This window comes from Phragmites australis, chromosome 18 (assembly GCF_958298935.1).
Source record: "Phragmites australis chromosome 18, lpPhrAust1.1, whole genome shotgun sequence".
Taxonomy (NCBI): Eukaryota; Viridiplantae; Streptophyta; class Magnoliopsida; order Poales; family Poaceae; genus Phragmites; species Phragmites australis.
This window is the reverse complement of record NC_084938.1, coordinates 11,362,876-11,389,091: the sequence shown is the minus strand read 5'-3', so window position 1 is coordinate 11,389,091 and position 26,216 is coordinate 11,362,876. Positions and strand designations below refer to the sequence as shown.

Sequence of the window (26,216 nt, the reverse complement as noted above, 5' to 3'; positions counted from 1 at the left end):
CTCTCGTACGTACCCACGGTCCAAAAGGTCTTGGACTTGTCGCTGAATTTCCTTAGTCTCCTCCGGATTGGTCCTATATGCAGCGCGGTTTGGCAAAGTCGCTCCCGGGATCAAATCTATTTGGTGCTCTATCCCTCTCAATGGTGGTAGCCCCGGGGGTATCTCAGCTGGAAAGACATCCTTATACTCCTGCAAAAGGTTAGTGACAGCAGCAGGCAAAGAGCTAGGTATATCATCAATTGAAAATAAAACCTCTTTGCATACGAAAGCATAGCACAAAGTATCATTATCTTGAATTTCAGCAAGGTCAGATTTAGTAGCAAGCATAACACCACCCTTTAACTTAATGCCTTCGGACCTAGGTGTGTTCTTCTCTTTCTTAGGTGGAAAAATGGATTGAGCTACTTGCTGATTTTCAGATTCCAAAACACGTTCTTTCTTTTCTTTTTCAGCTAAAGCTTTATCACATTGCACAATTTCAGCAGGTGTCAAAGGAAGCAAAGAGATTTTCTTTCCCTTGTGCATGAGAGAGTATTTATTACTTCTACCATGGTGTGTAGCATCGGTATCAAATTCCCAAGGACGGCCTAACAAAAGTGAACATGCTTGCATAGGCACTACATCAAAATCAGTATAATCATGGTAGGAACCAATAGAAAAATGTACTCTCGCAGATTGTGTTACCTTAACCTTACCGCTGTTATTGAACCACTGAATGTAGTATGGATGAGGATGTGCACGTGTTGGCAAGGAAAGATTCTTCACAAGATCGGAGCTCAAGAGGTTGTTGCAACTCCCGCCATCAATTATGGTACGAACACGTGCATCTTTGACAATGAGGAATGTCTGGAATAGATTATGGCGTTGTAGCTGCTCCGCTTGCCCCATTTGAGAACTCAAAACTCGCTTCACAATAAAGGTGCGTGCTGCATAACTCTCCGTGGCAGCGGTACCACTAATCTCCTCCCCCTCACTATCCATGTCATGATCGGCTGCAAGATTAGCTTCAAATGCATATTCTTCCTCGACATCACTATGACTAACATATCCACCATCTGCTGTTGCGGAGTATGCTCGCTGGCTTGGGCAATCCTTCATGACGTGGCCAATACCTTGGCAGCGACAGCACACAATGCCCGTTGTACGACCCGTGGTAGCTGCACCTAAAGAAGAGCGTGGCATTGGATCCTACGAAACAGTAGATTTACTCACCTCACGTGATGGTTGTGGTGCTCCTGCTGAACGCGCCCGAGTGTTGGAGGAGGGGGCAGCAGATCGTGTAGATGTAGAAGGGAATGTTGTTGCTTGTCCTGGTGGTACTCGTGAAGTAGATGTACTCCCAAAATTGTTCCGTAATTTCTGCACCTGTTGTCGACCCTGCAGTTCTTTTTCTGCCAAGATAGCAAAATGGAACAATCTATTGGTAGAATTGTAATCTTTGTAATCAACAAGGTCCTGAATTTTACGTCTCAACCCGGAGTAAAAACGAATCATGGTACCCTCATCATCCTCTTGTATACTACAACGAAGCATAGCAATTTAAAGCTCTTGATAGTAATCATGCACAGATTTAGAACCTTGATTTAAGCGCTACAATTTCTTTTTCAATTCACGTGTATAATCAGGAGGAATAAATCTATTGCGCATGGCACGCTTTAGTCTAGGCCATGATTCAGGTTCTAAGCCACTAGAAACTAGACCATTCCACCAAATAATAGCATAATTCGTGAACTCACAAGTGGCTAGTCTAACTCTATGCATTTCAGGAACCATATGAGAACTATACTTTTGATCAACCGTCATTTCCCAATTCAAATAAGCATCAGCATCATATGCACCATCAAAAGGAGGCATTGAAAACTTAATCTTAGAATAAGGATCATCGCGACCGTTGCGATTAACATTATTACCTCTATTACCTTGACGACGTTGTTGTTGGCCACGACATAATTGTTCAGCATGAGGACGTTACTCAGCACGCGCATCTTGCCCAACAAAAACCTCACCATCTTCTTGGTCACCATCATTAGTATCATCATCATCATCATCATTAGTATCATCATCATCATCATCATGTGAATGGTCATCATCCTGTGGTGGCTGTCGCAACTCAAGGTCGTTGACTCGCGTGACGAGGTTAGCAATGCTTGTTCTAATGTCTGTCAATAGCCTAGTATGCTCCTGCAAGGCTTTGTTGAGTTCTTCCTTGGATACACAATCCTTAAAATCCGACGGAGAGCCATCACCTGACATGGTTAGTAGAAAACAAAGGACAACAAATATTATCCCTATCAACTACTAGGTTGTGGAAGGTGGAATCACACACACTCAAGCGTCTTACCACGCTCTTACAAATGTTCTTACCAACGCAACAAGGAGGAACAACCGGTGACGAGTCTGGAAGCGTGGGATGATTGCAATAGTGAACCTGTTCGGATCAAAGGAGGTGGAGCTTGGAAGGCACAATATGGTAGGAAGGGTTAGCAATAATTGTAATCAGAAGAGCAAAGCTAAATAAGTGTCCAAAGTATGAATCACAGTTACTGGTCTATCACGTGTCCCTAGTCCTAGTACAACAGCTGAAATAAAGCTAAAAAGGATTATTAGAGAAAGACACAGCAAACAGCACAATTATCTGGGTGTTCTCTATGTGCTCCTCTTTTTTGTCTTTTAGCACTAGTAGGAATCACGAAATTTATTTTTTTCGTATTTTTCTGATATTTTTTTCTGAACTAGGGGCACACAAGCAACAACCACAGAAATTTTCAGCTCAAACAGATGCAAGATGTGGCCTACAGAAAATCAAGCACGTTCTCTGAAAGGCGTGCAAAAACTTTGCGGCTCGAATACTCAATCTTCCAAGCCGAATTTGGGAAAAACATTTCGGCGGAACCCAGCAAAGCAGGGGAGCAACGGATGTAACTTTTTCTGTAGATGTCCGTGAAAATTTTTTTTGCCTGATTCCGAGTCCGTATGAGAAAGTTATTGCTGTTTTACTAAACCCCTGTCGAGTTAGGGTTTTTTTTAAGCAACTCTTGCAGAAATTGACCTCTTTAAGGTATTGCAAGCAATAGGATCGCGAAGAACAAGGATGGCAGCGGTGGCAGGGCAATTGATACAAGGCGGCGTGCGACCTATCTAGGGTTGGCGTGGCGGAAAGTAACACAAGGCGGCTCGCGGTGGCAAATCGAGTAATGTGGTGGCTCGACTTGTTGGTGGGGATGGTGGCGATGGGATAGCGGCGTGATCAAAACAGCACAGAGTGTTGACTAAAAACCAAGAACACGACTCTAAAACCAGCAACAAGACTCGACCACGGACACAAACTCAACAACGCGCAACTGAAAACAAAAATTGCAAAGGCACAAAGGGTTCTAGGGCAGCGGAAATTGACGGAATTTTTTTGGCTTTTTCTGGACTCTAGGTAATGAAAAACAGACTAATCTAAAGGGGAAGATGAAATTACCTAACAGGCAACCTGAAAATCTGATACCAGTTGATGAGCAATGTTGGCCTGATCTTCCGATAGGTAGTGATAAGTCAGTGGGTGGAGAACTCGACGTTGATGATCCAAAGGCTTCGACCCGATCAGATCGTCTCCCTTGCAATCACTACACCACAGCTTCGATGGTTATCAACCGTGTCGCGCGGTTGACCTCGCCAAGAAGGCTCAATCCCTGCAAGCGTACCAAGAACACAAGCAAGAACGTAGAAGATGCAATCTGAAATATTGCGAATTGAATTCAAGCACTCGAAGTCGGGGTTCCACAAACACTTGCGGCGGCCTAGTCGGTCCGGAACAAGAGCAAAAATCTCACAACTGTGTGTAGATCAATATCTAAGCAAAATCCAACCCTAATTAGGGTGGCGGCTACTCTATATAAAAGACTAGGGTCGGCCAAGGACCCCTGGACGCGTCCCTAATGGACTCCAACACGTTACACGGCCCAACGGCCCAAAAGATGGTGGCGCAGCACCCTGACAGATTCTGGACGTCCACTTGTTTCGACGATTCCCGTTGACTCTGAAAGAATTTGGACATAGGACCAGTACCGTTGGAAAGCTTATCTCCTTAACTTTCTAACCATGTGTAGAACGTCAAAAACAAACGGAGTCCGTATGCTTCCTGGGCGACAATTTTAGTGCGGACTGGTCCTGGACTCCGAAACGGACTCGAACTGGATTGGGCCTCCACCTTGGCTTGGGCGCCCTTGCTGTTCTTCTCCCGTGTTCCTAACTAACAATACATCACAATTATTCAGTAGCATCCCATCCTCATCAAAATATAAAGGAACACTAAGGAACGAGCTCACCTCATGATTTAGTTGACGTGCACGAGCTCGTGTCAATGGACCTATTGTTGGAGGAATACTCGGTGTGTGTGTATCTGAAAGAGTGATGTCCTCATCATCCTGTGTAATATGTTTCCTATCCGAACCATCTCATATCCGAACCAACACCACTATCACTCCAACATAACTCCAACATAACCAATCCACAAACACATAGCCGAACCATCGCCCACAACCGAGACTCTACGACCGGTGCAGATAAGCGATAGACATGCTCATAACCGAGAGCGCGGCAGTTTGAACTGTTTTTACACCCTGCAGGGGGATACTCCTGGACCCACACGACACGAGGACCATTCGGCTTGTGCCACCGGCCAAAGTGCACACAAAGGGGTACTCGTGACAAACTTCCCTTACCAGCCCCAACCATGTGGGGCATGCAACGCTCGACGCGGCGGTACTAGAACTACTCACTGACCAAACTAGCACCGCTTACAAGCCCGTCCGCTCACACAGTCGTTGTTCACGCCCACAAAGCCACAGCTGCGAAGGTATTCGGCTTGCCTACCATTATATCAGCATGTGGTGAGTAAGGTAAGTGCTAAAGCTGACTACACCGACGATCAGTGCTTAACCGGTGCAAACGGTCTACGGTGCCCGGTTTTCCTCTACTGTCCTACCCAGGGGAACTCCACATCTAGGCAGGCTAAACACCCTCCTAGCACCGCTCACACCTCGCCTCATACTCACCACTCACCAACCATACCATCACCATCAACATGTAATTGTAAACATGTAGTAGATCCTATCCTCGCGAACAACGGAGAACACCGTCGTTCGACTTATACCGAAATACCTAAGCATTACTAAGCATGTGAACACCTTTAGACATCGACATCACCTCTAGGCTTCAAGGAACATACATGAACTCGTGACCAAGGTAGAAGAATGCAACGGCATAGGTTCTACCCAAAGGTACCCGACACATGCATACATACATAAGCATATATAACACTTTAGACTTTCAAGTTAACACGGTGCAATATGAAAGATGCTTACCTTGCTGCCCTGAATCAGAAAGATACGGTGCAACGGGATCGCCTTCGGCCTCTGGGATCGACGGATCGACGTTCTCTAAAAAGGATCAACACGTGCAATGCAATGAGTATGAATAAAGTGCAAATATATTCCACAATATGCATATAATAGATGGAAAAAAATTTCCTAGATGGAACAAGTCATAAGGAAACTAGTAAAATTGGATTCATCAATTTTGGACTTATGATGAATTAACGGTGAATTAATGAAGCTTTAACCTAATTAATTAATCTCAGAAATTTAATTCATTATTTCATGGCTATTATTTTTAATAGGTAGAGTAGGTTATTATGAAACCAACAAAATTTATTTCATAATTTTTGGAGCTACAGAGAATTTATTATGAATTTTACAAGTTTCAGCAAGCAGTAATTGTGCTGTCTGGGTATACAGCGGTCAAACCGTAGATATATTGGCGGTCAGACCGCCCCCAAGCATAGAGTTTTTGTCCCTGGTGGTCTGACCGACCTTGGGGTGAGGTCGGTCAGACCGCTGGGAGTCACCGGAGGCACTTTGGGAGCTCACCGGCAACGATTCCGGTGACATTTGGAGTGGGGACTTGGACCTAGAGCATTACATTGACTTCCTCTTCCGCATAGGACAACATGCATACGCCGAAATCGACCAAAACTCAGCTATTGCTTCTAATTCATCAAGAACTCATGAAAATCCATAGCTCAAAATTCGAAATCCCATCATCCAAAAGGTGGATTCTTGCCATGGAAGTTTAGTGGACTCACCCAAAGGCCTTTACCAAGGTTGTGGACCGCCGATTGAAGGAGGAAACGAAGGGAAAAGCTCGGGAGGCGAATAAATCCGGTGTTCTTCACATTTCAACCCTAAACACCAAAAGACACCAAATCCAGCTCAAATCCTCCAGGAAAACGAAAATGAATTGGAGGGATGGATAGCTCATGAGCTTGTGATCGCAATGGTACCACACACTCACCTTGATTCGGCTCCTAGAGCGTGGATTTGAGGGAGAAAGGGAGAGGGGCTTGAGAGAGTGAGAGAGGGAGGGGGCTCCTTGTGCTGCACGGTGAGAGGGAGTACGGGAGGGAGCAGGGAGAGAGAGTAGGTGGGGGTGGCTGCCCACTTGAGAGAGGGAGTGGTGAGGTGTGGCCCACATGTTAAGGGAAAAGTCCGCTTTGACTGTGAAATTCATTCTTTTCTCTCCCGAATTTCTTTCTCTCATCCGATTGATTCAAAATGAATTGCTCTAATTTGCCAAAATAATTTACCTCAAAATTAATTATGATGCTAATGATGCATGATTAAGCTTAATTGCGTGATTATGGAATTTGGGATGTGACACATGACATCCTCAAGGGCTTGGGACCATGCTGAGACATACGGCGCCAAACGATCTGCCCAGAGGTTGCCACCCGGCTGTCCCTTTTGTGTATACCTGCAAGTGAACCATGTTAAATAGACTGATAACGAGATGAATGTTATGAATTATTTACTGGATTATAGTTACCTGTGAATGTGGCCCGGAACCGTGCGAATGTTCATAATGGGGAAAGCTTGATAGCGCTCGAACTACCACATGACGCGGTGGCGTCTTCGTAAGCCAGTACTCCTTGTCGCAGGTACACAACGAAGATAGACCCAAGGACGCACGGACTTGGATGGACAAGTAGCTGTAGGGGGTCCAAACCATGTAGTCTGGACAAAGCCAATCGAACTGCGACCGAAAAAGCTCGTACGCACTATGGGTCTGCTCATGCGCCCAGTGCGGCTGTGTGAGAAACATAGTCAGAATCCAGAACAAAAACATGTGAGAAGTAAAGTATTCAAATATTACGTACGTACCCAGCGTCGACACCACAGTGAGGCCTTGGTGGGCCCATCCTCCTCGGGCTCGCTGTACCATTCCTCAGGGTACGGGGAGTGGTCCACAATGGGCCGGCCTATCGTGAACCACTCGTAAGACCACAGCTGCAGCAGTAGTGGGCACCCAACAAAAGTGGCTAGTGGCTCCTTCTTCGTGCACGCGTCGCACAACTCCCGATACGTTGCAGCAAGGACAGCAGAGGCCCAACTCAACTATGGGACCTCATCCCCTCCGCATCCGCTATCCACCTCACGTACGGAAGAAGGGTCCTCAACTCCAAGTGGCCTTGGCCGCTGGCCGTGAACATAACCCAGCCAAACAGCCAAAGCAGGTAGGATTCCAAATGCCTCGACTCCGAGTACAAGCTGGCCTCCGGATGCATATATGCAGGCTATAAGTAATGCAAGTGATGATAAGAAAAATATCTGGAAACTCAAAAAGTAAATGAGAAGTTAAATTGGAAGGTACCTGGAACTGTAGGATCCACTTCTTCATGGGCCCTCGTGGATCGAACAAGAACTCAGGCATGTAGGGGGTGCGTCATCTGTCTACTGAACAGGGGCAAAGTATTGATGCATGACGTTCATCCAGTCAGCATCCATGTCGCTGACTCCAACGGCAGCTCCGGCTCAAGGTAAGCCTAATAGGTAGGCTACGTCCTGCAACGTCGGAGTCATCTCGCCGCAGGGGAGGTGGAAAGTATGGGTCTTAGGCCTCCATCGGTCAACCAGGGAAACTATCAACGAGTAGTCAAAATAGAATCATCTCGCCGCTGCCTTGGGGCTCTCTGTCGCTCGGGCCTCCACCAAACGACAAAGCGGTAGGAGTCCCGATGCTGCCAACCTGCACCATTGGGAATAGAAATAAACCGGGGGATGAAATACATAAATAAATCAGCACATGCGTATCTAAATAGCGACATACCAGTGCTTCCAACGATTGTCGATCGAAAGTAGCTCCCCAGGGCCACGTGGTTGAAATACCCCTAACTCCATCTGGTGCACGGCGGACGAGAAGCTGTGGTGCCTCTTGTCTACTGTAAGGTCAAGAAGCTCGGGGGTCAAAGGGTGCGTCATATCTGCATTAAAACCACATGTACATGAATATATTGCAACATGTAGACAAGAAGAATATATATTGAATCAAAATATACATTGCAACTACATATACATGAATAATATGTACAGTCTGTTACATGAAAATATGTACATAGTTACGTGAACAGAACAACATATTACATATATGTACAAAAAGTTACATGAATATACTGCAACATGTAGGTACAAATGTAAGGTCCAAATGCAATAGAGAGAACTAAGGCTAGTACCGTACAAATATAACTGCAAGGTACACTAAATACATTCACACTAAACCACGGTTATGCACTCACCTACATAATAGGTGCGTTTTTCGAACAATACTTGTACGTGTGACCTGTTTCATTGCACTGGCTACATCGCTTCACCCTTGGACCCGCCTCCATATCGTTGCCAATCCGGCGAGTTTGTCAACGTCCCGATGCATTCTTCATCCTTTCGAAATCAGGCACATAGATTCGTGAGGGACCTAGATTACTTGTAAATGTATCAACAATATCGTAGCCATACAGCTCATGGTTCCAGGTGTTCAGTATCTGATCCTTCATGAAGTAATTTGAAACATATTGCCTAGGAAGCATATTGTGCTCCGCATATGCAGCTATATCTTGTGTACACGGCCTGTGAAGCAATTGTGGCTTTGGTACGTACAAATGCATGGCCCACTCCTAAGCACACACTCTTGCACATGCCGCTCACGTCTTCCACCCCTACGACCCTTATCCCTGCACAGGACACTAAACATGTGCTCTGCAGTCCCCTCTTAATTAGTGCAGTGCATGTGTGCCTTCTTTGTAGCCTTCTCCATATACTCACATAGTATACTGTTATCTTCCATTGCCTTTGAAGCAGCTGCGTACCGATCAATAAAATATCTGCAAGTCCCATGCATAATACCTTCTACAATTCCAACAGGTGGGAGGGACCTCATACCCCGCATGACCTAGTTATGGACCTCAACAAGATTTATTGTCATTATCCCATACCTTGCCCCACCACTGTCGTACAGCAAAGCCCATTTTTCATTTGGCTCATTACGTATTCACTGCGAAAAATTCCTAATAGCTGACCCTAACCTCCTTACTATCTGAGGAGTATCTGTTGGGAGAGGTCCAAGAGCTATCGGTTCATCACTTGTGGCTGCTACCTCAGCTGTCTGTTTCATAATTAGTTCGTCTAGTCTTGCCCATAGGGTATTGAACTTTCTTTGCTGGTTTTGACTGCACAATTTCTTGAAAAACTTCATCAAGTCTTTATTTTTTAATTGCATGTAAAAATTCGCACCCATAGCGCATGCACCACCTGCTCTTCAAGTTGGGCCACTTTATTGGAACACACCATCGAATACTCCCATATTGCATATTTAGCAAAGCCAGCAACGACCCCGCATGTCTATCATGAATCAAACAAACATTTGGCCGGTCTAAAATGATAGCATGCTTCACCCGCTCAAGGAACCAATACCAGCTATCCCCATTCTCACTCTTCACGAAGGCAAATCCTAGTGGCAGCACTTGGTTGTTCCCGTCGACCCCAATTGCAGACAATATCTGTCATGTATACTTCCCAGTGAGGAACGTCCTGTCCAGGCAAATGATGGGTCGACAGTGCCTAAATGCTTTGATGGTTGCCACGAATAAAAAAAGCACGCTGCAATACTCGTTTCCCGCTGTACTCCACATTAGTCGAGGGGTAATGCTTGATGTCATAGTAACTTCTAGGGTTTCTTCCACATATTATGGCTAATTGACGAGGTAGATTGTGACATGAATCTTCATATGTCCCGAACCTCATCTCAATAGCCTTCTGTTTCACCCTCCATGCCTTCGTGTAGTTTCTTGTATACTGGAACCTTTTCTCAATAGCACGGATTATTGATCGTGGCTCATACTTCAGGTTGTCCACAATCTCCTCATACATAACATTGGCAATAAAAGCAGATGACAGGTTCCAATGGAAGAACTCTATTTCCTCAATGTGACAATTATGCTCCCTGACTATTGAGCACTGCCAGTAGTCAACCCACTTCCCCCTGAATACGTGCACCCGCCAAGGACATTTAGGCACCAAACACTTCACATCGTACTCCCTTTTACTCGACTTCACAACCTTGAACTGCCTCCGAAGAGATAGCGACCAGAATTTAACTGCATCAATAACAAACTCCTTAGTAGGGTACATAGCACCTTGAGACACCTCGTTCTTATAATACTCCCATGGTGTCCGATCAGCCTCACTAACCACCAGCTTCAAAAATTCCTGATTCCTCCACTCTGTAGGAACAGGGGCATTTCCCTCCTCGTCAGATGAATCGTCATCAGCAACGGCTTCCTCCAGCTCTTGATCCTCCAACTCCATCTCTTCAATTATGCTAGAGATGTGCTCCCCCTCATTGGCTACACCCGTCAGCTGCATCTCAGGCATATTCCCAACATCTTGCCTGGCCTCGACATTTACCAGATCTGATTCATCTACCACTGTCTGACTTGTTCCTACTACTGCTTCCACAGAGTTTATCTCTATTTGATCCTTCTGGTATGCCTCGGCTAACAAAACCAGAGGGAGTCCATGGTCACATGATATATCTATATACTGCCTCCAAGTAGATACCGCATTGATTGGGACGAGCTCGTCAAAATAGCCCTGATTAGCACAGCTTAGGACAGCTCTCAGCTTAAGATCATGTTGCTGCGAATCCAGTTGAAAATGACACATCAGCCACTTGCACACACCCACAATGGTCCTCTCATTGGCTTTACTAAGACCCTTTACGACATGCCGAAACCCAAAGAGATCTACACCGTTAGGACCATAACTAATTTGACCTTCATCATAATATATCTAAAAATATAATTTATCTATTATCCCTGGAAACATCCGAAAATATATCCAATGTTAAGACCGGCAAATTATATTTCTGATTTATCGAAACCAAAAAAATTACCGACACCGATAATTGTCTAATAATAGATTCTTCAATATTGCCCCTAAGAAAACTAACCTACAATTATTACTTATATTATTATTCTGTACAATCTAGATATTCGAAACTACCATACTATAAATACTATTATGTATTTAATGGCTATCCTACCATGTTGTAATTAATATTGATAATATACTACAAAATACAGTATTTTCTAACCTAAATCCTAGGTCATACCGCTAAACCCTAAATCTAGTGGTACTTTACTTACTAACAAAAACATGAGTATAAAAGAAATTACCAAAAAATACCCTTCAAAATCCGTCGATCAAAAATAATAGGGCTTCGCCGCGCTGTCTCCCTCTCCTCTCCTCTCCTCTCATCTTCTCTCCTTTTCTCTTTTTTCAAAATAAAATGAGGATTTTTTCTCAATTTATTGGCTTATATAGAAGAGGGAGGAGGGGAGGGGGTGCGGGGCTGGCCTCCTAACCGCCCTCTCAGAGGACGGTAAGGGTGACAGACACGGGAATTCCCCCCACCCGCCCTTTTAGAGGGCGGTAAGGGGTGGCCCTACCACCGTGGCACTCCTTACCGCCTTCTGAAAGTGTTGCAGTTCTTTCAGATGGCGGCAGTTGCCTATTTTTACAAATATTGCCGAGGAATCTATTTATTTAAATTTTTAATCGAAAAAATATATAAGAACTCTCGTTCTAACACCCAGTCGGGCCGTCCAGTTAGCGGCCCGATGACCTGGCTGTTCCATTAGAAGGCCAGTAGGTTTTTACTTGCTTGCTCCACTTCCTCCCTTCCCGTATAAAGTGCCCTTCCGTCGCCTCCGTAGCCCCCCCCCCCCTCCCTCTCGATCTTCTGAGTCCTCTTCTCTGTTCTTGGTTCTTGGCCATCCAATCCCACCAAGTGTTAGCGCCCTTTCCCCTCGTATCCTCTTTCTCATTCGTGTATCTGCATCTTCTACGAACGGGGCCTTGATCTGGAAGCTGATGATGCTTGCCTCGTGTTTTTGCAGCGGCCAAGGCCATGGGTCGGGACTTGCGCGTGCACTTTAAGGTGAGTTCTTGAGGAACTGAAGTTTTGATCTGTGCAAGTTTGTGTTCTAATTCGAGCTGTGGAATTCTGTATTACTGCATATACGTGCAGTTATGTATGTCTGAGATGGGCTTAGGTGCATATGCCAGTTGAAATGTGTAGTTTGCAAATGCAATGGGGATAGATATATCCGATATGGGCTTAGGGTCCGCACCAGCTTATGTTTACCTCTACATTATTTCCATGTCGGGTGAACTGTTGGATAGTTATATGTAGATAGGTTCGATGAATGATGGTACAAGTGTGATCAACATCTCATGTATAGTATAACTGAGTGGTATTCATTCAAATTTAATACATGAGGATCAGTTGACCGTGCCATTACCATTAGACATGGACCTTTTTCAATTGACCGGTCCTCCCCTCCTGAAATATTAGTGCAAAGTTTTATCTGTATCTACTTTACCTGTGAGTCGTTACGTTTAAGGGTAATACTCAAATTTTCTTTTCATGGTAGTCTAAAACCTATAGATAATGCGGACTATTATTTTCTTGAATAGAGTATCCCCCTAAACTTTAGAAATACCTTATCTTCATAATTCTTGCGTGAACCATTGGTCACACCATGACCACTGGTTCAGTTATAGCCTGTTTGGTTGGCTGGCCGCGGGCTGGCCTGGCTCTGCTCGTGCAGCCAAAATTTGTTTGGTTGCCTAGGCGTATGCGCAAGCCAGGCCCGAGCCATGCAAAATACATGTGTCAGCCAAGCCCGGTGGAAACGGATTTCGATTTCATATCCGCCGGGCTAGGCTCGCTTGGTGCACATGCGCTTGTGTACGTGTACATGTGTGTTTCCATTTAACTCTCGATTTTATCTAGGAGTACAAGAGTGGTCTAAAAATTTTAAATATTTTCATGAGCAAACTAGAGCTCACAAGGAACCCATTTTAATTGGTTTGATGCAAAAATCCTAAGCCAATATTTAATTAAAATTCTCCAAAGAAGCTGATTTTTATAAATTCTAGCAAATTTTGATGCCTCAAATAAATTCCTAAAATTCAGGGACAATTCACTAATATTCTTATCATGTGATGTACTAATTTATAAAAATATTTCCAACCCTATGTTATTTGGTGAAAAAATGAGTTCCTTTGTAATGTTCCATTATTATCATTTTATATGATATTCTCTTTTTAATTCAGTTTGAACTAAAATAAATTCAAACATGAACAAATTCATCCAAATGTTGCACAATCAATTTGTTCATATTTTAATTTGCTTGAAGCTCATGCAACATATACTCATACAGGTAACCAAACACAATCTCTTTTCAGCTAGGCTGAGTACATGCAGTCAACCACACAGATCCTATTGCATCTTTCTAGCCTGGCTCAATAGATACGAATCAGGCTGAGCCATGCGGGCAACCAAACGGGTTGTTATGATGAGATGTACAGGTGCATCTTGGCATTTTTGTGTTATAATTTACATATGCCACAACTTGAATTATTGCTAATTTGCTATACAGCAAAAGCTGTCCTGATAATTTGTTAGTAAAGTTGGTGCTTAGTTTCTGATTCTCGTGTTATTTGTTCTTGTTCATGCTATAATTGAGTATCCTAAAGTAGATGTGCTGGCTTTTTATATTTACAATAGGTGTTAGCCTTGTAATCTTTAGGAAAAAAAATTCTTGAGTGAACCGTTTGTCGTACCATGGCCACTGATTCGGTAAATGATGGTACATACCAATACACCCCGATGCTCTTTTTATGTGTATAAATTTTCCGACAGAATTGGCCATGATGACCCTGGAATTATTCTGCCAGCGCTGAGGTGTTATTTATATGTCCCCCCTCTTGATCTGCATATCACGATGTGTAAGGTGTAGAAGTATTGTCTTGTTTTTAAACCTATAGAAAAAGAGAGCCTATTTTTTCCCTAACAGTATTCTTGCAAACTTTAGGAAAACTATATTCAGTATTCTTTGGTGAACCATTGTGTGGACTTTGATCACTACTTCCGTAAATGATAACTAATGAATCATGATTTGTTTCCTTTCCTTTTTTTTTTGCCGGTGCTTGGGCATAGTTACATCTTTTAAGATGAATGGTGACACAGGCATTGTTGAGGCCCAGTTTTATTTTACTTGTGTTGTTAGTTTGCGATGATTATGTATCTGGAACACACATTACATTTTACTTAATTGTAACATGTTGGTTAATATTTTGCCCTCACTCTCTTCAGAACACACTCGAGACAGCTTTTGCTCTCAGGAAGCTGCGGCTGACCAAGGCTAAAAGGTATCTTGAGGATGTGATTGCCAACAAGCAAACCATTCCCTTCCTTAGGTACTGTGGTGGTGTTGGACGAACAGCACAAGCTAAGAATCGCCACTCGAATGGTCAGGGGCGTTGGCCTGTCAAGTCTGCTAGATTCATTTTCGATCTTCTCAAGAATGAGGAGAGTAATGCTGAAGTATGTTATCTTGCTATAGCCTGCCAGAGCTTTCCTTGTTGCATACTACATGAATACTGAATATGTTCAATTTATTACTGTAGGTTAAAGGTTTGGATGTCGATACACTCTATGTGTGAACCAAGCTCAGAAGCAGGGGCGCCAGACTTACTGTGCTCATGGGCGCATTGACAGTGAGTTAAAATATTATGTTGATGTTTATCTCCCGCTGCTTTCTACTATTTAAATGTTCTCACCATCTTGATTACCTACTGCAGCTTACATGTCCTCCCCGTGCCACATCGAGCTGATCCTGTCAGAGAAGGAAGAGCCAGTCAAGAAAGAGGTACATGCTCACTGTATAACTGACATTAAGCATATGATACTTAGCATATGATATTGCCCTGTTTGAACTTGGTGAGTGACTATGGAAGCCATGTTTGTTTATGCTCTGCAGGCTGAGACACAAATTGCACCCAGGAAGGCTTAGAGGACAGGAAGCTTTGCATGGTTTCGCTAGTGTCAGTTAGAAAGTGAGCTGATCGCTTGTATCTCCTTTTTCTTGTGCTGTTGGTTCATACTTCAACAGACCCTTTTTGAAGTTCATTGCCTCAAGCGGATCTTATTCTTACTGAGCAAAACTATCTCCAAATGTTTTCGCTTGTCCTGGTCGCACGCCAGATTTTCACCTTGTTGAAATGCTCGTGTGAGCCGTTTTCAGCCCATGGTAATAAGCTCGCACTATGTCTTACTTGTTTGCATCATTACATCATTCATTCGTGCGACCAGCCGAACTAAAGTATAGATGTCTACACCGTAACGAAGCAAGTTTGTACGCGATGGGTCAAAAGGTGTAACCGGCCAAAGCAGCATTCGGAAAAGCAAGAGTTTTTTTTCTGCCGTTTGCGTTTTGAAATCACTTGTTGGGTAGATTTTGCCCAACCTCGGCCATGCCTTGCTTCCTTATGCCCACAGTCAGAGAGCTCGTTCTAAGTATGTAGTTTTACTGAAGTTCAACCGGAACGCCGTTAGCTCGTCAGAAAGGGCGTCTCTAGAGATCTGCCTTATTTTGTGAAGATCCTTATTTTTTTGGGTCCTTTTGCCCAATCGTATGAAGAATGTGCAATTTCAGTCACCATCGTTCTCTGTTGATCGCAGGATCCAAATTAACTGTCACCTCTTCAAAGCCATATGCAAACCCTCCAACACGTCCCCTCGCATCCAGCCACCACCATTCCCCTCCCCTACCCTTTGCCACCGCCCATTGGCTCACCGGAGGCATCCTCCCATGCTGCCATATTGCCTCCCACTCGGCTATTGGGCCGACATCGGTATCCTAGCCTCTCGTCGCCTCATCTCCACTCCACTTAGGTCTCTTTTGGAATATAAGAATGATAATGTGCCATATTGCCTCCCACTTGGCTATTGGTGCATACATCGGTGTTGCAGCCTCTCACCGTCTAGCCTCCACTTTTCTCAAGGCTAGGAATGAAACATGCGAGTAGGAAAAAAAAACATAGGATTCTTGTAGGAATGCATATGCAAAATAGAGGTATTACAAAACACAAAAAACTACAGTAATTACCATTTGGATTTGAGCGCAAAAAAAAAAAAACATGCGAATCAGGCGTGATAGATAGACAAGAAAGAACATTTTCATAAGGTTAAACATCATGTTAGAAATCCTCCAAAATTCTTTTGGAACAAATCATCCTGATTTTGGGAACTACAATCCTTTATTCCAATTGCCTTTGGAAATTTTTCTATAAGAAATGAATCATATAAAATTCCTATAACTTTCTTCCATTTCAACAAGGTCTCATTCCTTTTCCTCTTCCTCATCTCCTGTAGCGTTGCTACTGGAACCATGTCTCCCTCGTTGAGTCCCACCGCTACCCTTAACCAATCCTACTCTCGGTCGCCGCCTACCGCCCTCTTCCAATGCATAGCTAGCAGAGCTATCACTGCCTTGTTGCATCGTCGCCACTAGCCCACAACCCACCAACGGGATATCGCATGTCTAGCCTCCCTCTAAGCCCGAGGATACTAATGACCCATAATTTCAGGGTGACCTCAGACCCGCATTCGTCGGCCTTCATCGCTGCCGTCCGCTGCCACTGGAGAAGATAGCTTTGATGCAAGCCAGAGAGCACGAATCTCCAGGCCAATGAAAATTTTGTGAGTGTTCAAAAAATTGAAATCTAGCAATTCTGTATTTTATTTCTACTTATTTGATTTACACATTCTATTGGACACGTATGTTGATACAGGAGGTTAGAATTAATAGTCATTACACTTTCACGTTCATCATCATGGTTAGTAGTGATGATTCTGGTAGGGCAATCTGCTTAGGGTAAGTATATTAGTGCTGTCTTATAGGATACATATTGACAACGTAAGCTCAACGTGATTTAACAAACACCGTCTATAATGAGTTATCTTTTCAGTTGTCTTATAATAATTCCATAATTCTTTAATTTGTACAGAAAACAAATGTATTGTTTAGTTGTATGATAATGATAACTCGTACATAATGGTACGAAGGTGCTTTGCAAAATAACCATTTCTTTAACTCACCTCTCTCTTCTCGACGTCACTATAATCTTAGGTGACATTGATAAGATGATTGATGTGTACCAATGTACTTGTCCTTAGAAGACTGGACATCTCTTCACCAACACCCCTGGTGTCGTGGGGCATGCCGCCAAGTCACAGCGGTCGTCGGCGACACCGCCCCACCACCGTGGACCATAGACTTCGAAGTACCCCAGCGCCAAAAACGTCAGCACGCCCATGAAGGCGACGCCGCCGTCTAGGCCCGCGACGAGCACGTAGTTATGCCGCATCCACCAGGCCTTGTGCCGGCGGGACACGACGTGGTTGAAAACGAAGCCCACGAGCCCCCACATGACAACGTTGACGGTGCGCGCGGGGAGAAGCCCACTGGCTCCCCCAAGGATGAGCGGCAGGTTGATGTTGCGGAGCACGGCGTTGCGTGGGTACGCGCGTTGGAGTAGCCAGGCGGGCACCGGCGCTAGGAGGCCGACGATGAAGAAGTAGTTCAACTGCCAGTAGTTGCCGAGGCGGCCGAACATACGCAGCGGGCCGACGATGCCCCAGATGATGGAGGCGTTGTAGAAGACTTCATCGCCGGGGCACGTCCAGGGGCTGCCTGGCGGCAGGCTGTCCACACTGCAGATGTTCTTCACCGACGTCAGCAGCCACCACGCCGTCCCGAAGTGCACCGTTGATGCTGTCAGCGTCCCCGCCAGCTGCGCGAAGACATGGACCTTGGGGGTATCTTCATGTAGTGACCCAGCTTGAAGTCCGATACGAATGTCAGCGCCTGCCTCATGCTGATGAAGCCGTACGTCTTGAACACCACGTTTGCTAACGGTTTCCCAGGGTACAAGTACCCGATGATGAGCTCCGTGATGACATTCAACCCTGGTTGCTGGAGCAGTCGCAAAGAAGGGTAAAATAGTACGTTGATGCATGCTTGATGCTGATCATGGGGCACGGGATTGGGTCCTCTTCCTCACCATGTTGGTTGTCACGGAGATGATGCCGCTCGGCAGGGTGAAGGCGAAGGCGATGGCGCAGACGAGGAGGAGTTGTAGCCTTCACTCGCCGGCGCCCATCGTCGGAGACGAAGAAGACACCCCTGAAAACTCACGCACACACGCCGTAACGCGATGAACGCGATGAACACAGGAAAGAACGCTCAGAGCTTTGGTGCAGCACACACCAACTTTTCTCTTTGTATTACGCTGCATATATACACGCGATTACAACTAACTGGTGGCCACGAACGACCACGGCGATCTCCACGCCCCCCGCGATGGTCGCGCCATCCCACGACCTGGAAACATGCTGATCACCTCCACCGCTATGCCTACGACTCGGAGGAAAACAAGGAAAGAAAAACCACCGCATGATAGCATGCAGTATACAATGACGCGCCCAAAACTGGCTAAGATCGGGCTCCTTTATTCTAGCTAAGCCATTCTTTGTGCAAGAGCAATGAACCGAGCCTGGATTATCTAACAATCTCCCCCTAATTCTGGCTCGGTTTACTTCAACTTGACAACGCCAATTTTGTCGCGAAGCTCACAAAACCTCGCGCGCCCCAGTGACTTTGTCAGAACATCAGCGAGCTGCTCCTGAGTACTCGCGTAGTCCAGGCAAATCCTCCCGTCATCCACGCATTCACGAATGAAATGAAATTTTGTGTCGATGTGCTTACTTCTATCGTGAAGAACGGGGTTCTTGCTCAGGGCGATCGCGGACTGGTTGTCCATCTTCTAGAACAGGCGGCTGGATCTTGATGCCGGTGATGTCGCCCAGCAGCCTGGTGAGCCACACAGCCTGGCACGCCCCCACTGCGCCCGCCATGTACTCAGCTTCACATGTCGAGAGAGCCACTGTATTCTGTTTCTATGATTGCCACGAGATTGGCATCTCACCAAGAAAGAAAATCACCCCTGCAGTGCTCCTCCTTTCATCAATGTCTCCCCCCAAATCGCTATCATTGTACCCCATCAGCTTGTTGTCGGCGTTTGAGCGCTTGGGGTAGACAATCCCGTAGTCCACCGTGCCGGCAATGTAGCGCAGTAGATGCTTGACGGCGGCGAGATGTTCCTGCCGGGGCTGCTCCATGAATCTGCTGACATAGCCCACGGCAAAGGAAATATCCGGTCGCGTGTGCACCAGGTACCGCAAGCTCCCCACCAGGCTGCGGTACATCGTTGCATCGACCTCCGGCGTCGTGCTCCTAGTGGACAGCTTGAGACGCACCTCCATAGGCGTCTGGCAGGGGTTGCAGCCCTCCATCCCCGCCTTCTTGAGCAACTTCATCGCATATGCCGCCTGACCCAGTGTGACGGCGTTCCGGCCTTGCTTCACCTCGATCCCCAGGTAGTACGAGAGAAGAACGAGATCGCTCATACGGAACGCCCGGCGCATCTCTGCCTTGAACGCGTCAACGTCCGCCGGGTCCGCGCCAGTGATGATCAGGTCTTCGACGTAGACGCCCACCACCACGCGCGACGCCGCCGTGCCCCTCATGTACATGCCGTGCTCGCTGACACACCGAGCGAAGCCGATCTCGCGTAGGCTGCTGTCCAGCTTCACGTTCCAGGCGCGCGGAGCTTGCCGTAGCCCGTACAGTGCCTTGTTCAGCTTCAGCACCTTCCCCTCGTGTCCAGCAGCGACGAACCCAGGTGGCTGTTGAACGTAGACCTCCTCCTTGAGCTCGCCATTGAGGAACGCTGACTTGACATCCATGTGATGTACAAGCCAGCCCTCCTGTGCCGCCACGGGTAGCAGCATCCGGATCGATTCCATCCTAGCAATAGGGGCGAACACCTCATCGAAATCAACACCCTGCTGCTGGACGTATCCCTTGGGGATGAGGCGAGCTTTGTGCTTGACGATGGCGCCCTCCTCGTCGCGTTTCAGCTTGAAGACCCATTTCAAGCCTATGGGCCGGTGACCACGAGGGAGCTCTGTCAGCTTCCAAGTGTTGTTCTGTTCGATCGAGGCCATCTCCTCCTTCATGGCCTTGCGCCAGCACTCCTCGTGTCTTGCCTCCTCGAACGTGGCCGGTTCACCATCACCGATGGCCACGAGCAGATCTCCAGCGGTGCCCTGATCTGCAGCCCCTCGCAGAGTAGTGTTCGCGAGGAGGTCATCGATCCTCCTAAACCGCAATGGAGCGCCGTCCTCATGATCGTCGTCGAGGTCGAGGCCCCTGCTGGGTGGAGAGACAAACTCCACCCCTCCCAGTGCAGCTGGGAAGGACGCGCCCTCCTTGCCCGACTACTGCTGGATCACTGGCGTGACCGCGCCTATGGGAGCTAGCGTCATGCTCCGGGACGCGCTTGCTGGCGCACTCCGTGCCACGCCTCCTGCCCCGCTCCGCGCCACGCTCCCTGGTGACGCGCTTGCCGCAGCTCCTGGCGACGCCCTCGCCACGGTGCGTTCATGCGGTGCGGCAGTGACAGGCGTGTAGACGTACTCGACGACGAAGGGGTCGATGTCGCTACCGGTGTTCTCCGCCTTTCCCTGGTCCCAATCCTAGGCGCGTGCTTCCTCAAAGACAGCATCCCGCGAAACGTGCACCCGATCGGTGGTCGGGTTGTAGAACCGGTAGGCCTTGGAGCCCGGCTCATACCCGATGAACACCATCGGTGTGCTCCTGTCGTCGAGCTTACGCAGGTGGCCACCGGCGTTCTTCACATGCGCAACACAGCCAAAAGTTCGGAAGAAGTGAACTGTGGGCTTGTGTCCATACTATGCCTCGAATGGGGTCTTGTTCTCCAAGCTCTTCGTCGGCGCGCGGTTGAGGACGAAGACCGCCGTCATCACCGCCTCCCCCTAGAACCGACCGGGGATGCCCATGGTCTTGAGCATGCATCGTGCCATCCCCAGCACGGTCTTGAGCATGCTGAGGTCGTGACGCTCCTCCGCCGCCTTGAGGCGCCCGACCAATTCCTCGACGGAGATGTCCTCCAGATCAAGGAGAGTCTTGATCGACATGGCGATCTGGTGGTACCGGGGTGGCAACGCCTGAAGGAACTTGCGTACGATCTTCACCTCATCGTAGTCGTCGTCGAGGGTCCTCAGCTGCTGCACCACCCCGTTGATGTGGATGGAGAAGTCATCGATCGTCTCGCCGTCCTTGAACGCCAGGGCGTCGAAGTCCCGTCGCAGCGTGTGCGCCTTAGCCTTGCGCACTCTCTCGACACCGAGGTTCGCCATCTTGAGGTCATCCCAGGCGGCCTTCGCGCTGGGCTTGTTCGCCATGGTCTCCAGCATCTCCGCTGGAACCGCCTTGCAGATGGCCTACAGCGCCATCTGGTCGTCATGCTCGTCGATGTCGTCGTAGATGACGACGTCCCATAGACTCCGCGCCTTGAGCATGACGCGCATCATCGCCGACCATGCTCTGTAGTTCGTCTTGTTGAGCGTCGGCCACCCGGCTCCCCCGATGTCCTTGACGCGACGCTCCACCATGCGTTCCACCACGACCGTCCCGTCGCGGTACCGCGGGCGCGCACGACGTCGCGGAGGTGATGGCGACTCACATCGTCCGCCGCCCACCGGTGTCCTTGACCCCGTGCCGAAGGCAGGCAGCGACGACATGACGCCCCAGTGCCGTAGAAGCTCTGATACCAGTTGTAGCCTTCACTCGCCGGCGCCTGTCGCCGGAGACGAAGAAGACACCCCTGAAAACTCACGCACACACGTCGTAACGCGGTGAACGCGATGAACACAGGAAAGAACGCTCAGAGCTTTGGTGCAGCACACACCAACTTTTCTCTTTGTATTACGCTGCATATATACACGCGATTACAACTAACTGGTGGCCACGAACGACCACGGCGATCTCCACGCCCCCCGCGATGGTCGTGCCATCCCACGACCTGGAAACATGCTGATCACCTCCAGCGCTACGCCTACGACTCGGAGGAAAACAAGGAAAGAAAAACCACCGCATGATAGCATGCAGTATACAATGACGCGCCCAAAACTGGCTAAGATCGGGCTCCTTTATTCTAGCTAAGCTATTCTTTGTGCAAGAGCAATGAACCGAGCCTGGATTATCTAACAGGAGGCCCCAGTAGGGCAGCTGCAGCTGCTGGCCGAACCCCTCGTAGGTAAAGAGCGACAGCGCCAGGACGATGGCTAGCATGACGTGGAACCACCACTGCGGCACGGGCTTGTAGTTCCTCTTCATGATCCTCATGTGCACGTCTTCGTCCTTGCCTCCGTCCGCCTTTACTGCTGCCGCCTTCCGCCATAGATCCCAGATGTCCCTGCGCCAATCACAGCCCGTGTCAAGCTCGATTCTATGTTCCATCGAGACAGACGACACAAATTGTTCGATGAGGAGCAGGAGCTAGGGAATGGCGACAATAATTGAGTGACTCATTTGCCGTGGTAGAGCGCGACGTGCGAGAGCGTGGACATGAGGGCGGCAAAGCCGATGCCATAGTTGACTGCGAAGAGAATGCTGAGGTGGATACGGCTGTAGGCGTTGTACTCCTCAAGGTTTAGTGTGAAGGTCTTCTGGTCGAGGATGCGGTGGGTGTCGTAGACCGCGCCTGCGGCGTCGAAGACGTGCGATGAAATGAGCGGAAAGCGCTTGGCGTCGTAGGTGTTGGTCCAGTAGAGCAGCGGCACGGCGACGTAGGTGGCCAGCGCGAACCCAGCCATGACGTTGAAGATGGCAAACGCCGGCGACGCCAGCGGGTTGCCGAGGAACCCGGACACAGTGTTCCAGTCGAAGCTGCAGATCATCACGATGATTAAGAACTGCAGCCGCATCAGCCCTCCCTTGGGCCGCTTCTCATCCTCGTGCATTGATCTATGGACATAAAAAAGAACAACAAAAAAAATCCTAATTAATCAAGCACACCAAAGCACAACTTTTCGCTACAACAGCCCTATTTAACACAGCTAAAATTTATAGGTTTTTGCTGAAAACTACTTATAGCTTTTGACTTTTAGCTATTGGTTTTTTCGAGAATTTTTTAGGTCTTAACACATTAAAAATCATAAAGCTACTCTTAGTCAGCTTATTAGCTTTTAGTTTATTTTATCATAAACTAGTTTTTCAATTTTTAAAAACCAACAATAAATCAACATATTTGTTTCAGTTTTTAACTTATAAAAAGAAAAAATAAACTAAAATAATAAATCAACCTGCTTCTCAGCAACCAACAATAAACTGAAACAAATATGACCAACATGTCCAAATGTGAACAAAGGCTAGCTGACCTGAAGAGAGTGACTTGGACAAGATTCATCGGCCACCACATGTTTGCTGAATCAACAAGGAACTTTCTGAAAAGGCCAGCCCATCCGTACCCAAGCAGCTGAAATTGAAGCACACAAGCAATAGTCAAGAGCATGTTTCAGAATCCAGGAACTTCAAAGAAATGCATAGAAAAAACAGTTTAGTTCCTGCAGGAATAGGGAAAAATAAATTCAGCCGGGCCCTAAATAGTTTCCGTCTGATCAGTCGAGATCACGTTCAGTCCATTGGCCAATGAATGTAGGAAATAGCAATCTTACCTGGGTTGTCTGGGCGAGCAGCATGGCTGCGTACGGATTGATCTAGCGCTTGTAGAAGACCTTGACGATGGCGATGATGTTCATTGCATGGACGCCGCTGCATCCAGCGCCGGCGAAGATGGAGGTGAGGCAGTGCTCCTTGAGGCTGAATGGGCCCGGGTTGAGGGAGAAGGACCAGCCGCCGGTGAGCGGCACGAGGATCGGCCGCGCCGGCAGCGTGGACGCCATGAGCCGGTCGATGGGGAGCGACGTGATCTGCACCACCACCGTGCCGATGCTCAGCTGGCTCGTGCGGTACATGAAGAACTCGTTGACCAAGGCGAGCATCACTGTAACACCTAATTTTTCCACCTTTAGAAATTCTTAAAATTTGCTAAAATTTAAAATGAGTTTAAATAATTTAAAAGAGAGAAATCCTATTTTATATGAAAGAATATATATTTGACATAGGATATAAATGATTATTTTGCATTCATGCTGACTTATTTAAATAGGATTTTTATTTGGTTTTTGATGAAATTTATTTGAAGAGATTTTGCTTTGATTTTGAACTTGAAGTTTGGATTTGAATTTAGAAACAAAAGAAAAAGAATAAATCCTTTCACAGGCTGCCTTTTATTTTTCCCGGTCCAACTTCTCTTCGGCCTCAACCCAACAGCCGGCCTCGGCCTTCTCTTCCACCTGGGCCTTGCCCTTCCTCCTTCGGCCCACTCACCCATGCCGGTCCAGCTGACTGCACGCGCCCGCGCTCACCCGTGGACACGCCCCCGCCAACACCACCTTCACCTGTGCCACCGCCATGTGGGACCCGCCGGTCAGGTCTATCGTCTCCGAGACGAACTCTGCCGCGCCGCCGAATCCGAACAAGAAATCGACGCCGCCTTGGAGTCCTGCAGTGCCCCGCGACCCTCCGAGCCTCCTATATATGTGCCCGTCCCCTCCCCGAACTCATCTCATCCGAAAATCACCGAGACCTGAGCCCTAGTCGTCGAGATTGAAGCTCGCCGAGATCGCCGCCGCGCCGTTCCAGAGCAAATCAGCGCAGCCCGAGCCCACCATCGCACACGCCTGCCTCTACTGAAGCTCTCCTCGCCGTCGCTTTGGCCCCTGCGCCGCCAGAGAGCCCTTCCCGATGAGATCCCGAGGTCCTCCGCCGCCCCTTCCATCGCCGCCCGCCTTCCCGTGCCGCCAACCCGCGGTAAGCCTCAAAATGGATTCCCCGCGCTCCCCCGATTCTTTTCCGCTACTCATCGTCGAAGATTGAAGCCGGCGACGACCTTTTTCCCCCTGCTCCGACGTGTTGCCGCCGTGCCGAGCTCGGCCCCGCCGAGAACCCCTCCGCTGACCGTCCCCTTTGAGCTCAACTGTCGGATCCGAAACCCACGACCAAGATTAGATCCCATCTATACCCCTTCGCTGACCAACCCGAGGCTGCCACGTGTCGCTATTTAATCCAGTCAGCAGCCATGCCACGTCATCCAGCCACCTCAGCTGCCACCTAGCCCTCTCTGCTGATGTGTCGTCCCTGTCACCCTGCCACGTCAGCCAAAGCAGCCCAGTCAGTATTTTAAGCCTTTTTCAGTATAAACATAAATCTGATAATTCTTTTAATTGGTAATTTTGCAATCTAGCAATATGGAACCTTAGGTCTTCAGCAAAGTAGTTTTGATGGTTATCATGGTTATGATGTTGGTTTAGTGTTTGCTTAAGTAACCTAAGTAAGGACCGGTTCGTGGAGCGACAACCCAAGAAGTAACGTACCAACCATGAGGCTGATATGGGTAAGGCGTGACATACTGATTAAAGTCTGTCCAGTGTGAGTTGGGTCAGCACAAAGGGGGCTTCTGGGTAGGAGCTTTGCTTGCGTAAAGCCTGGCGGTGAAACCTAGTGGGTAGACACATACTGAATTAGTCTCTGGTTAGTGGAAAGTGTCATACAGTGATTCTTGGCGGCACACCACTGGCGTGTGTTAAGTGTCTTGCAAACACGGCAACATGGAATTTACTGACTCGTGGGGAAAGTTGGACAACCTCTGCAGAGTGTAAAACTGTTATAACAGCCGTGCTCACAGACATGAGAGACTTGGATCCTCACATGATTAGAGGGTGGATGGTTTTGGTTCTGGTACAGGGAGTACCAGCTGGTGTGGTTTTGGTCATAGTACAGGGAGTACTAGACGGTTGTGGTATGAAGAGTGGGTAACCTTATATGCTAGATGATGGATTGTTTGGGTTACATTCATTTAAAACTTGATTAATGATTTTGAGTCCAAATGTGTTTTCATTACTCGCATTTACGCAAATATTATCATGTGTTAGCCTATTCTTGATATAAGCCTACATGTCATTATTTTCCCACACTTGCTGAGTACTTTATGTGCTCACCC

General features: G+C 47.5%; 2 pseudogenes; one reads left to right on the top strand and one right to left on the bottom strand.

Moving 5' to 3' along the window:
• Positions 1-12,125: 12,125 nt before the first annotated feature.
• On the top strand, positions 12,126-15,438 carry LOC133899220 (large ribosomal subunit protein uL22-like; annotated as a pseudogene).
• A 1,961-nt stretch (positions 15,439-17,399) lies between these two features.
• Positions 17,400-26,216, bottom strand: part of LOC133898539 (oligopeptide transporter 1-like) — a 32,295-nt pseudogene continuing 23,478 nt past the window's right edge.